The sequence below is a fragment of the Sciurus carolinensis genome, chromosome 12, assembly GCF_902686445.1.
Source record: "Sciurus carolinensis chromosome 12, mSciCar1.2, whole genome shotgun sequence".
Taxonomy (NCBI): Eukaryota; Metazoa; Chordata; class Mammalia; order Rodentia; family Sciuridae; genus Sciurus; species Sciurus carolinensis.
The window spans coordinates 66,292,357-66,305,918 of NC_062224.1; the positions used below are offsets into that span (position 1 = coordinate 66,292,357).

Consider the following 13,562-nt stretch of genomic DNA (forward strand, 5'->3'; position numbering starts at 1 on the left):
AGTTTTGGCTTGAAGTTCACATTATCTTAAATGAGGATGGATACTCCAGCTTTTTTGCTGTGTCCGTGTGCATGGTATGTTTTTCCCCATCCTTTCACCTTTAGTCTATGGGTATCTCTTTCTATGAGATGAGTCTCTTGCAGGCAGCATAATGTTGGATTTTTCTTTTTAATCCAATCTGCCAGTCTATGTCTTTTGATTGATGAGTTTAGGCTATTAACATTCAGGGTTATTATTGTGATATGATTTGTATTACAGTCATTTGACTCATATTTGTTTTTTGACATGATTTGGATTCTCCTTTATTTGGCTATTCCTTTAGACTAGTGCCTCCTGTTGCTGATTTGCATCGCTGTTTTTCATCTTTTCCTCATGGAATATTTTGCTGAGAATGTTCTGTAATGCCAGCTTTCTTTTTGTAAGTTGTTTTAGCTTTTGTTTATCATGGAAGGATCTTATTTCATCGTCAAATTTGAAGGTAAGTTTTGCTGGGTATAAGATTCTTGGTTGGCATCCGTTTTCTTTCAGGGCTTGATATATGTTGTTCCAGGCCCTTCTAGCTTTTAGGGTCTGGATTGAAAAATCTGCTGATATTCTTATTGGTTTCCTTCTGAATGTAATTTGATTCTTTTCTCTCGCGGCCTTTAAAATTCTGTCTTTATTTTGTATGTTAGGTATTTTCATAATAATGAGCCTTGGTGTGGGTCTGTTGTAATTTTGTATGTTTGGAGTTCTATAAGCCTCTTGTACTTGGTTTTCCATTTCATTCTTCAGATTTGGGAAATTTTCTGATATTATTTCATTGAATAAATTGTTCATTCCTTTGGTTTGTTTCTCTAAGCCTTCCTCAATCCCAATAATTCTTAAATTTGGCCTTTTCATGATATCGCATAATTCTTGTAGATTCTGTTCATGATTTCTTACCATCTTTTCTGTTTGGCCAACTTTATTTTCAAGATTAAATAATTTGTCTTCAATGTCTGAGGTTCTGTCTTCCAGGTGTTCTATCCTATTGGTTATGCTTTCTATGGAGTTTTTAACTTGGTTTTTTGTTTCCTTCATTTCAAGTATTTCAGTTTGTTTTTTTTTTTTCAGTGTCTCTAACTCTTTATTGAAATGATCTCTTGCTTCCCGTATTTGGTCTTTTAACTGTTGATTGGTGCGATCATTTAATGCCTGCAATTGCATTTTATATGACTGGATTACAGTAATAATTTCATCACAGGTTTAGAAAATTTAACAGGAAACACTTTTTTTTTGACATGGCAGTACGGGTTTAATACACATATATGTAGAATATATATGTACACACAGTACAGTCAGGTTGGGGAAGGGCATCTTGGGACAGGCAAGAGGCTGGGGTCACTCGCTGTACTCCAGTGATTTGGCTAGGAGTCATCCACAAGCCCAAGGTGGCTAGGGTGTCAGTGATAAGGGTTACTGAGTCCCCTCCAAGAGACTGAATTGGGGTGGGGATCAGTTGCAAAGGAAAACACTTCTTTCTGGCTTGGGGTGTTCAAGATTGAGTAGAGAGAGAGTAGGTTGCCTGCAATATCCACACTGGGACCCTGTAGAAGGGGCAGGTTGAGTTTAAAACCTCAGGATCTGATTTCTTAACCTCTCTTAGTTTGGGGTCAGTGTGGGCAGCAGTCTGAGTAGGAATAAAGGAGTGGGAAAGGGGTCCATCCCTCTTGTCTGTGTCCCCATTTCAGGCTCAGTGGTGCATGTTCCAAGCCTAGTCTTTCCAGAGCACAAATGTTGGTGGGAGATGGGGATGGGGGTTGCCTGAATGCTGGCTGCTCCATAGGATTTGCTCTTTGGGACCAGGAAAGGATTCAGTGGTGTTCTTCCATTAGATCCCTGGCTTATACCTATGGTAGGCCCATGAAAGGGGCATAAAAAGGGACCTGCTGGCACCTAGGCCCTCCAGCCTGAGGAACAGCAGGAAACTGAACTTTTTAGCTAATTCAGCATCAGGGTACGAACACTGAACTCCAGCTTTTCTTCGCCCCTTCCAGGTAGAGACTGGCCTCTTTGTCTTCCCTCCTTTCCTTCCTGCTTTTCTTTAGATTTACCCACCATTCCCATACCTCACCATCTCAGGTCCCAGATATAGGAAAATGCAGGTCCTTTCTGCTTCCACATTTTAAAGATGTGGTGGGGGAAAGTGGAAGAAAGGGAAGTAGCTAGGAATGTGCAAATTTCTATTTGCATAGAAATAGCTCCCACCTCCCCCTAGAGTGGGGAAACTAACCCCCCCATCCCGACACCACCCTCCTCACAAGGAGGAGGAACTAGATGAGTTAGACAAATAGCCAGAGCGTGTGCACACGCGCGCACACGCGCACAGTAAGGGAGTTAGGACCAGGTTAGTAAGTGGGTGCATGAGGGTGCTGCCCTTGCCCCCTCCCATGGAGGCTAGGGAAAGGGAGTGGTCTGATGAAGGTCCAGCCTTCCTCTTCTTCCTCCCCCTTGCTCAGGCCTTCTTCAGTGGGGGAGCAGTTTGATGATCTCTTCCTCAGAGGGCTGCCCAATAATGTCTTTGTACTTCTTGGCACTAGGAATGCGGGTTAGCTTGGTGTCTAGCTCATCCTCCGCAGAGATCTTCAGGACACGAGTTCTGTAGTCAACCACCATAGTGAGCAGGTCAGGACGGCGGGAGATCTCAAAAATGTGCTCAATATAGGAGAGGCTGTCTCTGTCCAGCTTGTCGTGGCTCTCCAGGAAGCTAAAGCAGGCACCGCCCCTGGTGACCTCCTCACCCTTCTCACTGGGAATGTCCTCCTTGCCGGCTGACTTCAGCTGTTCCAGATCTTCAAGGGTGGTGTTGTTAGCCAGGTCCTGGAGGAGGGTCCCTTATTCGTCCATGAGGCCTCCGGAGCTGAGAGCCCAGGGCGCGGGCACTCCCAGGTCGCCGGTTCCTGAGCAGCGTCTGGAGCCTCCTCCTTGGCTCTCGCTGCCGCCGCCCAGCAGGAAACACTTAAAAAAATAAAAGCACTTATATTTATTCTCTAGTCCTATTGCTAACATTGATGCATATTATTTATCACACAGACACATACAGAAAGTGAAATTGTACTCGATATATTCTTGTGTAGCCTGTTTTATTCACTTGCCATTTTCAGACATAATAACTTGCCTGGAGACCCTTGACAGTTTCTTCTTTAAAAATTAGTAGTTATATTAGGATATGACTTACAGTTTATAATTTTGATTTAATTTCCCCAGGTACACAGTGGTACCTTTCAACCATATAGATTTAGGCTATTCTATTACTGTTAAAATTTTCCCTTATGTTATAGTTTTAAATATTCTTTTTTTAGTGTTGTATCATCTCAGGAACTGTAATTATATTGAAGGTTGGATTTTCTTTGCCCATCTTCAGTGTTAAATACTTTCTCTTTGAACCTTTTTTACTTATTTATCTTTTTCCTTTTCTTTGTTGTTTTTCTTCTTTTCTTTAGTGAAACATTATTAAATTTTCATTCAAATCTATTTCCCTTGGGCCAAGTATAATTTAATCTTCATATCTGATATGGTTTTGTCTTTGTCCTTGATTTCTTTCCTGGGTTCAAGTAAGTTTTCTTGCACATTATTTTATTTATTTATGTTTGATTCATTTAAATTTGTTTTGCACATATGATTATAAGGATTTTATACAAAAATATTTCCTAAATCTGTACTAGAGGATATTTAATTCAATTTGGAGTTGAATTCATATCTAATTTATTTCTTATCTATTTATTTGACCTCTTTCATGAGTTTTTTTATTTTTCTTGTTCTTTTATATTTTATGGAAAGAGTTCCTAGGATAAGTGCACACATTTCTGCCAGTATAGTAAGTTCAGTATTTTAGTGAAATGATGTTGTAAAGGAGAGAATTGATGTCTTGTGGTTTTGTTTCTACAGGATTCTTATTTTTCCACTCGTACTTCCTTTCCTGTTATTGTGATTCCAGAGGGGTATCTGTCTCCTCTTTTCCTAGAAGTAATCTCCTCTCTTTTTTATAGCTGATGCCACAAGCAATCAAGTCCCAGGACTGTGTGCAGCATTTTGACATTTCAGTTTTGCACTTTCTCTTTCTGGAGGTGATTCTGTTCCTGCTTTGTCTGTGACTTCTATGCCCCTGGGCTCTTTCAGTGCATTCAGTAATCCTTCTTTCACCTCGTTTTCCACACACTCAGGTTTGCACCAGTGGGGGTATATACATATTCACTTTGATGAAATTTAGTATTTATTTCTTTAAGTACAAGTAATGTGTGTTCTCTGTCTCCTTGTTAATACTGAAGGAATTATTGCATATGGTTTCTCATGTGCTCCTTGATATTAGTATGTGATTTTGGTGGCAGAGTGGATGCTTGATATTATTAAGTGCTTTTGATGGGAGGTGCTCGATATTCTTGGGCGATTGGGGTAAGAGAGTGAGTGGGGGCTGATATATAGAGAGATTTGGATTTAGGCAACTTCCATTTTCTTGGGATCAGCTAAACCTCCTTGAAGATCCTATTTAGTGACAGTTGTCTTCAACCATTCAACACATATTCATTGAGCACCTTCTGTGGATCGGGCCCAACAGGCTAGGTATCAAGGACAAAGGAGGTAGTGAAAAATAAAAAAGGAAATATTGAGGTTTAGTTAATAACTGGTATGAGTAGGGATATGAACGGAAAAAGAGCTCCAGGTATAGGGAGATATTTGATGGAAGACATTACCATGAATAAATTATGTTATGCTGTGGACTTGCCATTGTTTTTTGTCTGAAAGTTATCTTTCCACATTTTCACATTTGGAATACTGAGGTAAACACTTCTGTAGCTCCATCTGTACCCAGATACGTATTTCCTTAGAAATAAGTTCCTAGCGATGGGAACAGCAGGTTAAAGCAGTGCTTCTGTTCACCGGGTGATTTGGCGATTTTGCCAGTGTACTTTTAATTGTCACAGCAGTGTAGAGGACACTGCAGGAATCTAATAGGTGGTAACCAGGCATTCTTAAAAAACACAGGTTAGCCCCTCACAATAAAGAATCATCTGCTTAAAGTGTCAGTCGTGCCATTGTTGGGAAACCTTTGGGAAAAGTTATTGGAAAAATTAATTTATATTTCCAGAAGTTTGTGTGAGTTTTCATTTTCCTGCTTTCTCATTAGCACTGAATATTGTTATATCATCATTAATTTTATAGGTGAAAATGGAAACATTAAAAACTTACATTGTTTTCATAACTTATGCTAAAAACATTTTAAGATATTTACTGGCATCTCACTAGTTTGTAAATTATGTTTCTTTGTATGAGCTTGTCATTTTCTTATCACTTTTCCAATTATGTACTTTATGAACGTTTGTTTAAGTATAGATTTCTTCATATATTTCATGCTTAGAATTCCTCAGGTTCCTTAATCTATAGTGTCTTTCACAAAATCAGAAAAATTTCAGTCACTCTGTCTTCAAATAATGCCCTTTCCACCTCTTCTGTTGTATTTCCTGGAATTCTAAATACATACATATATATATATATATATATATATATATGTAAATATGTTGTACATATTAATATTATAGCCATTATTCATAATTTTTATTACTTTGTGTTTTCCTGCTTGACTTTATATTTAAGAATTCCTAAGACTTGTCTGATTCTAAAATTTGATTTAGTCAAGTCTCATTCATGATTGGTTTTTCATTTACTGTCTGTTATTTTTAAATTTAAAAAAATGTTTCTTATTTGTTTCAATTAGTTACATATAACAGTAGAATGCACTTTGATACATCATATATAATGGAGCATAATTTATCATTTTTCTGGTTGTACATGATATAGAAATTGCACAGGTCATGTAATGATACATGCACATATAAGGTAATAAGGTCTGATCGATTCACTATCTTTCCTATCCCCATACTCCCTCCTCTCACTTCAGTCCCTCTACCTAATCTAAAGTACTCTATTATTCCCTAGGTCTCCCCCACATTGTGAATTAGCATCTGCATATCAAAGAAAATATTCTGCTTTTGGTTTTGGGGGGTAGGTTTATTTTGCTTAGCATGATATTCTCCAGCTCCATCCATTTACCAACAAATGCCATAATTTCATTCTTTTTTTAGTTGAGTAATATTCCATCACATGTATCCATTCATCTGTTGAGGGGCACCTAGATTGGTTCCTTAGTTTATCTATTGTGAATTGAGCTGCTATAAACATTGATGTGCCTGTGTCACTGTAATATGCTGATTTTAATTCCTTTGGGTAGAAACCAAGAAGTGAAATAACTGGGTCAAATGGTGGTTCGGTTCCAAGTTTTCTGAGGGATCTCCGTACTGCTTTCCATAATGGTTGCACCAATTTGCATTCCCACCAGCAATGTATATCTTCGCCAACATTTACTGTTGATTGTATTCTTGATAATTGCCATTCTGACTGGGGTGAGATAAAATCTTAGAGTAGTTTTGATTTGCATTTCTCTAATTGCTGAAGATGTTGAACATGTTTTTCTTATATTTGTTGATTGATTGTATTTCTTCTGTGAAGTGTCCATTCACTTCCTTAACCCATTTATTGATTGGGTTATTTGGTTTTTTGGTGTTAAGTTTTTTGAGTTCTTTATATATCCTGGAGATTAATGCTCTGAGGTGCACGTGGCAAAGATTTTCTCCCATTCTGTAGGCTCTCTCTTCATGTTATTGATTGTTTCCTTTGCTGAGAAGAAGCTTTTTAGTTTGAATCTGTCCCTTTATTGATTCTTGATTTTACTTCTTGCGCTTTAGGAGTCTTGTTAAGGAAGTCAGATCCTAAGCCACCATGGTGAAGATTTGGGCCTACATTTTCTTCTATTAAGCACAGGGTTTCTGGTCTAGTGCCTAAGTCTTTGATCCACTTTGAGTTGAGTTTCTTGCAGGGTAAAAATAGGGGTTTAATTTCATTTTGTTAATATGGATTTCCAGTTTTCCCAGCATCATTTATTAAAAAGGCTATCTTTTCTCCAGAGAGTGTCTTGGCTCCTTTTTCTAGTATGCGATAACTGTATTTATGTGGATTCGTCTCTGTGTCTTCTATCTTGCACCATTGGTCTACGGGTTTGTTCTGGTGCCAACACCATGCTGTTTTTGTTACTAGTAGATATGGAGAATTGTGGAAGTAAAATCTTCCACAAGCTGCAGTAACCTAGCAGAAATAATCTTTATAATATTTTTGAATAACAAATAACAAATGGCTTGGCAGACTTGGCCCATAGTTTCTATGTGACTTGTATATGGCTGATCAGAGCTACTCAATTTAGATCTTTTACTTATCAGTCTTTTTGCTGATTGTAGGAAGAAACAATTTGATGAAAAGATCAAGACACAACAATATGACTAAATTAACTAGATTTGCTAGATAATTAACTGTGGTCATTATGAACAGCTAATTTTGTATAGACATGAGTGATAGAAAAATATTTACTAAATACACTACACAAGCACTAAACAATCAGAATGGATAGCAATCCTGGGCTCCCCGCTGGAATAGAAAGTAACTCTTCAATTGCTGGACATAGGGGCATTTAGGGTTGGTAACTGAGTTAACAGTTATTTACTAACAAATAAGGAAAGCATTTTCATGTGATAATATCCTTTTTAACCAAACTGGTGCATGCTGGCTGAATCTCAGCTCTGATTACAGCTAAGGAAAATGGTCTTGTTTTAATCACACATCTCTGTCCTAGGATTTGGCACTATCTTTCTGGCCCAGTGTGTGGCTCCATTCAGTCCCGGCAGTGTGCACAGTTCTCTGTCATCTGCACTTTCCCTCTTTGTCTGTTGATTTCTTTCCTTTTGAAAAAAAAATTATTAGAGCTTTATGATTGTATATAGTATGTGGGTTCATCCCTACAAACTCATACATGCATGGAAATGGGTTTCAGTTCATGATACACCCCCTCCATTCCCTCCTTCCTTTCTTTCACATCCTATCCTCTTCCCCTTCCTTTACTCTACTAGACTTCCTTTTGCTCATCTATTAATTTGTATTTGATTGGTTCTTTATGTTATCTTTTTTTTTGAAATTATCAGATTTTATTTAGCATGCCAATACAATTTATCCTGGTAATAAATTAATATGTACAGTTATAAAAATGTTTGGTGCTAAGAAAAATGCTTCTGAATATATACGCAGAATCCTTTAAACAGTCAACTTAATTTTCAAACTCAGAAGTGTGATAACATCAAGTCACTGATGAAAACTGGAGTTCCCATTTCCTGTAATTCATGATTCAGACAGTTTTGAGTTTATAAAGGTTTTAATTACCCATTCTGTTCCAGTAAGCTCCCACACCTGAAATGAGAACTGACAGTTGAAAACCTTGTGACCCCATCTCCTATACCCGTACAGGTAGGGGATCCACTGGCCTGGCTGGCCTCAGGCTCCAGAACTAACCAGAGACTGGGTTAAATCAGTTCACAGAGGTGCTCCACAAATGTCTGTGGGGCTAAATAAGGCACAAGCATCACTCAGAACTCCAGTCAGACCTGAAAAACCTTGGTTTTACTTTCTGCTTACTATAGGATTAATTCCTGGTATGTTCTTTCTCAAACTTAACATAGTTGCTTTAAAACAAAATCATTCTATTATTGCAGTATATCAACAACCACTGACTGCTAAAGCTGTTTATATTTCTTTTCTCCTGGGATATTTGAACTTGGGCAACTTTTCTTCCTGTTCTATGCTCACATCAAGGTTATCTGTTCATCAGCAGCAGAGAAAGTTTATATGTTAGCACCATCTATGATGAGCATGGGACAGTTCATTTCTCTTTGCAGGTCACTGCCACCAGAATCAACCTGTACCCTGCTCTGTTCATCTGAGCAGTCACTTTGCTTTTCAAAGAGTGTGGATTATTTCTGGGCTAACAGTGTTCCAAAGAGCCAATGAGATTTCTCATTGTATCACGAATACACCATATAATGTACCAATTACGTCTAGCATACAATTTTGATTTATTACGTCTCAACCTAATGCCTGCATATAGCCATGCTGCTGCAGGATTAAAGAAAAAAAGTCCACTTGTTTTAATTTAAACTTCCAAAGAATGTGTAGTTCATTTACCAATCAGTGCAGAACACTGATACTCTAGTATGCTTTTCTAATTGCAGGAGCCACCCAAAACAACTTGCCAGTTATCAGTGCATTTTCATATATGCAGCAAAGTTGTGTTTATAATGGAAATTTTCCAATTTTCTCCTGATTCTAATTTCTTGCTAGTCTCAGCACTCTAGCAAAGGAAGACTAGTAGTCTATCTTCATATATTTCTCTTCTCCATGGCAACACTTCTCTGTAGGAGTGCATGTTTGGTTTGGTTGCATGCTATAGAGACTTATTAGATGTGTCCATATGGATGTATTTACTCAGAACAGGCCTCCCATTTTCAAGTTCATTCTCCACTGTAGATGCTTTACTTTTTAGTAGTGACACAATACTGTGATGGGTTAAAAGCACTCGCACCAGTCACAGAGACTTGGCATTAACCCCTCTATGAACTACAATTTCATTAGCTTTAACAGAAAATAAACCAAAATCCAGACACAAAAATATTTGCTCTGATCTGGTAAAATAATTAAAGCATTCATTTACTAAGTTGGCACGTTTAACTCCTGTCAGTAACAACTTTGCTTCCTTTTTTGTTTTTTTTAAATCTTGTCATGATTTTTAAGGAACATAAGGAATTACCACTTCTTTGAGCATTTCACTTTAGACTTTTCTTCCTTATTCACTAAGTTGTAGTGATGGCGAAACTGTAGCCCATCTTTTCTCTTTACTGGAACTCTGTGCATGAAGTGTAACACAAATGACATGCTAAACAGAACATGAACATTCTAATAATGGCAAGACTGGAGAGATTGACTTGGTGAGGGAATCCGGAGTGCAGTACTGATAAAGCAATGGATTTTCTTTAAGTTAGAATAATAAAGCTGATTCAAATTTCAAAGAAAGGGCTAATTTTAACCATCTTAGAAACTGATTAAAAATATAATCTCATTTTAACTAAGAAATTCTAATGACTGAGGTAGATGATGCTGTTATCAGATACAGAATTAGGTTTAAGGTATAAAAATGATAACTAAGGGAAAGAAAGCACTGATTTAAAATTATCTTCCTTTAAATTCAGGTGGATAATTAAGTATGCTTCCAATTCAATGTTCTAAACACAAAATCTGGGTATGACATGTCTGGGGCTCACTTCTCTATCTGGAGATGAACTCATCAGTTGGTGAAAAGATACACATGAAAACAGAATGGCAATCCACGAAACAGCTGTCCCCTTGAAAAAAATCAGTTTCTCTGCATTTGATATTTCCATCTGGGCTCATTCTTAACTGTTCAGGATGTGGATTCCTGAAGGTTTCTTCAGCATTTTACTAATTCTTTGTTGGTTGAAGGGGCTGGTTCTGTTTCTCCACACATAAATTAATCTTTGTCATAAATCACTTTTATAATGAGAGAGCAGCTAGGACAGGTTGCGACATCTTCCCCATTCTCCAAATCTTCCTTGGTGATGGAAAAGTTATCCCCACACGGGCAGGGGTAGAAATACGTTTCCGGAGTCCTCGTCACATTGGAAGTCCTCGATCTCCACCTCCTCGTGAAACACCACCACGGTCGTCGGGGCTGGCGAAACACTGTCGCCCCGGCCGTCCTACAGCTCCTCTAGTTAGTCTAACTTTCTCAAGGCCGGCCCGGGAACCGGCCTCTTTATGTTATGTTATCCTTCCCTCCCTCTTTCCATTATTTTACTCTAGCTACTGCCTATGAGAGAGAACATTATTTGACCTTTGAGTTTCTGACTTTGGTTAATTTCACTTAGCCTGATGTTCTCCATTTCCATCCATTTACTGGCAAATGCCATAATATCATTCTTTTTAATGACTGAGTAGAACTCCACTGTATGTATGTGTGTGTGTATATATATATATATATATATATATAACAATTTTTTTTTTCACAGTAAGAAAGCCTCTATTGAGAAGGTCAGCCCCCACCCCGCAGCAGGGCAGTAGCCTAGGTGAAGAGGCGGACAGTGCCATCAGCCCCCGAGGAGAAGACCCGAGGCTGCATGGGGTGGAAGACCACATCCAGCACACCCAGGTCCCGGGTCAGCACGTGCCCCTTCAGCACCTTGACTGGCACCAGGAGTGGGTTCTGCAGCAGGTCATTGTACACCATGCCATGGCAGATAATAATGATGCTGCCGTAGTCCGAGCCCGACGCAGAGAGTGGGTGTCGGGGATGGAAGGCCACAGCCCGCAGAGGCTTCCTGTGGTGCCTCAGCACTTTGTAGGGCTTGTTGGAAAGGTCCAGGTCAAACCACGCCAGCTTGCTGTCATAGCTGCCGCAGATGATGTTGTCACCTGCAGGGTGCACAGCCAGGCTGGACACCCACTTGCAGTTGGGCATCAGTTTTTTGGTGAACTCCTGGTGTAACAGGTGGTAGACTAGGATGCTGCACTGAGAAGCCACGATCAGGAAGGGCCAGGTGGGGTGAAAAGCCACGCACTGTACCTGTCCATGGCTACGGTGGAAGGGTCTCTGGCTGTGACACCGGCTCAGCTGGTGAATCAGCACCTGGGTGTGGTCCGGGGTGGCCAGCACCACAGCCAGGTAGTCCCCGCGCCCATGCCTTGTCACTTGTGTCATGGGCTTTCCGTGGTAGATGCACAGCCGCAGGCCCTGCTGGCACTCCTCCTCCAAGGCCTCCATCCAGCGTGCAGGCTGCAGGGCAGGCTCCTCTGGCAGGGCGAAGGTGCTCAGCAGCTGGTCTGTGCTGCCACCAGAAGCCGATCCCCCAAGGCTGGGTTCAGCAGCAGCACTGCATCGTCCATGGCTGCGGCCACCATGCAGACACTGGGGTTGGGGTTCCAGGCAACACTCTTCACCACGCCAACCATGGGCACCACTCTCATGCAGCGGGCAGTGGCCACCTCCCAGAGCCACAGCAAGCCATTGTCGGAGCCTGAAACCAGTCACTGGCCCCCTGGGGAGACACTGAAGCAGAGGACAAGGTCACCGTGGCCCCTATAGTCCAGGGCCTGGCACGTGGGGAAGAGCTGCAGGTCCCTGGGCCGAGGCACTTTGGGGATGAGGTCTTCAGGATCCACGTTCGCCCTCATCTTGCGCTGCCTTGGGCACAGGTAGAGATCAAGACAGCGCTCAAAGCGCTCCTGGCTAAAGCGCCCTACGCAGGAACAGCCCGCAGGCTTGGGAACTTCCGTGGCAGGAAATTGAGCTTCCTCTCTCCCGCTCCTGCTGTGCCCACACCAACTGCTCCTCCTCGCTGGGCAGGAACTCGGGAGGGGGAGTTGTATGATTCCGCGTGGCCAGGCAGGGCCAGCTTGGGTGCAGGCTCATGCATCTTGTGGCGCCCCAGCACAGCGTTGGGGTCCTCCTGCGCCCACAAGTCATAAAATCTGGGTGTGGGGTCCCGGGGCCTGGGAGGCTGGATCCAGCCCATCTTGATGGCATGCACCATGCGAGTCACCTTCTCCTTCTCCACCAGGGACGGGATGAAGCTGCGTTTGTCTTCAGGGCGGTTGGTCACTGGGTGGATCATGATGTCCCCGCTGAAGAAGTTCACAACCGGCTCATAAGGGTTGAAGCTCACATCCCCAAACTGGCCCTGCTGTAGTCGCTGCAGCAGGGCCACCTGCTCATCAGTCAGCCGCAGGTCCTGCCCCGTCATCCTGTCCTTCACTGTGCGCCAGAAGTCAGGATCGTCCATCTTATCCAGAAACTGGTCCAGTTCATCCCGGGTCCGCAGGGGCTTGTAGATGCGCCTGCCATCCAGGTCGTAGCCCACGTGTGGGAAGTCCTCGTACCACTCCAGAGGCACGTTGCCCACCGTGTTCCGGACGTCCTCCTCATCAGAGCTGTCTTCTGCGTACTCGTCCCTGCTCTGCACTCTCGCCATCTCTGTCGTTGGGCGAGAGGCTTGCGCCTGTGCCTGCTCCTTAGAGGTCTCCTCTGTGCTACCGTCGTCTTTGTCACAGTTGCTTCCATCTTCTTTATCCTCAGTGTCCTCACTACTGTCACTGCCAGAATCTTCCAGACCTGAGAATGCACTCTCCTTGCTGTCAGAAAGGCCAGAATCACTGTCATCATTGTGGTTGGGAGCAGGGTTGCAGAGAAGGGAGGGCTTCTCCGGTTCCGGTTCCAGTTGGCGCTCTGGCTCTGGCTCCAGACGCCGCTTTCCGGCCGCACTCTTAGCGCCTCGCGCCCTGCACCCCTCTCGGCAGCCATGCTGAGTGGCTCCAGGCTCCCGACGGACGGCCGCTTCCGGCCTATAACACAATTTTTTAATCCCTTCACACATTGACAGGCATCTGGGTTGATTCCATAATTTATCTATTGTGAATTGTGCTGCTATGAATATTGATATGGATGTGTCACTGTAGTATGCTGATTTTAGATCTTTGGGGAAAATATCAAGGAGTAGGAGCTGGGTTATATGGTGGTTCCATCCATAGTTTTCTGAGGAATCTCCAAACTGCTCTCCAGAGTGGTTGTATTAGTCTGCAATCTCACCAACAATGTGGAG

General features: G+C 41.9%; 3 pseudogenes; all 3 read right to left on the reverse strand.

Moving 5' to 3' along the window:
- Positions 1 to 2,333: 2,333 nt before the first annotated feature.
- On the reverse strand, positions 2,334 to 2,868 carry LOC124961051 (astrocytic phosphoprotein PEA-15-like; annotated as a pseudogene).
- A 7,510-nt stretch (positions 2,869 to 10,378) lies between these two features.
- On the reverse strand, positions 10,379 to 10,667 carry LOC124961385 (DPH3 homolog; annotated as a pseudogene).
- Positions 10,668 to 11,029: 362 nt separating this feature from the next.
- On the reverse strand, positions 11,030 to 13,264 carry LOC124962273 (ribosome biogenesis protein BOP1-like; annotated as a pseudogene).
- Between the last annotated feature and the right edge of the window lie 298 nt (positions 13,265 to 13,562).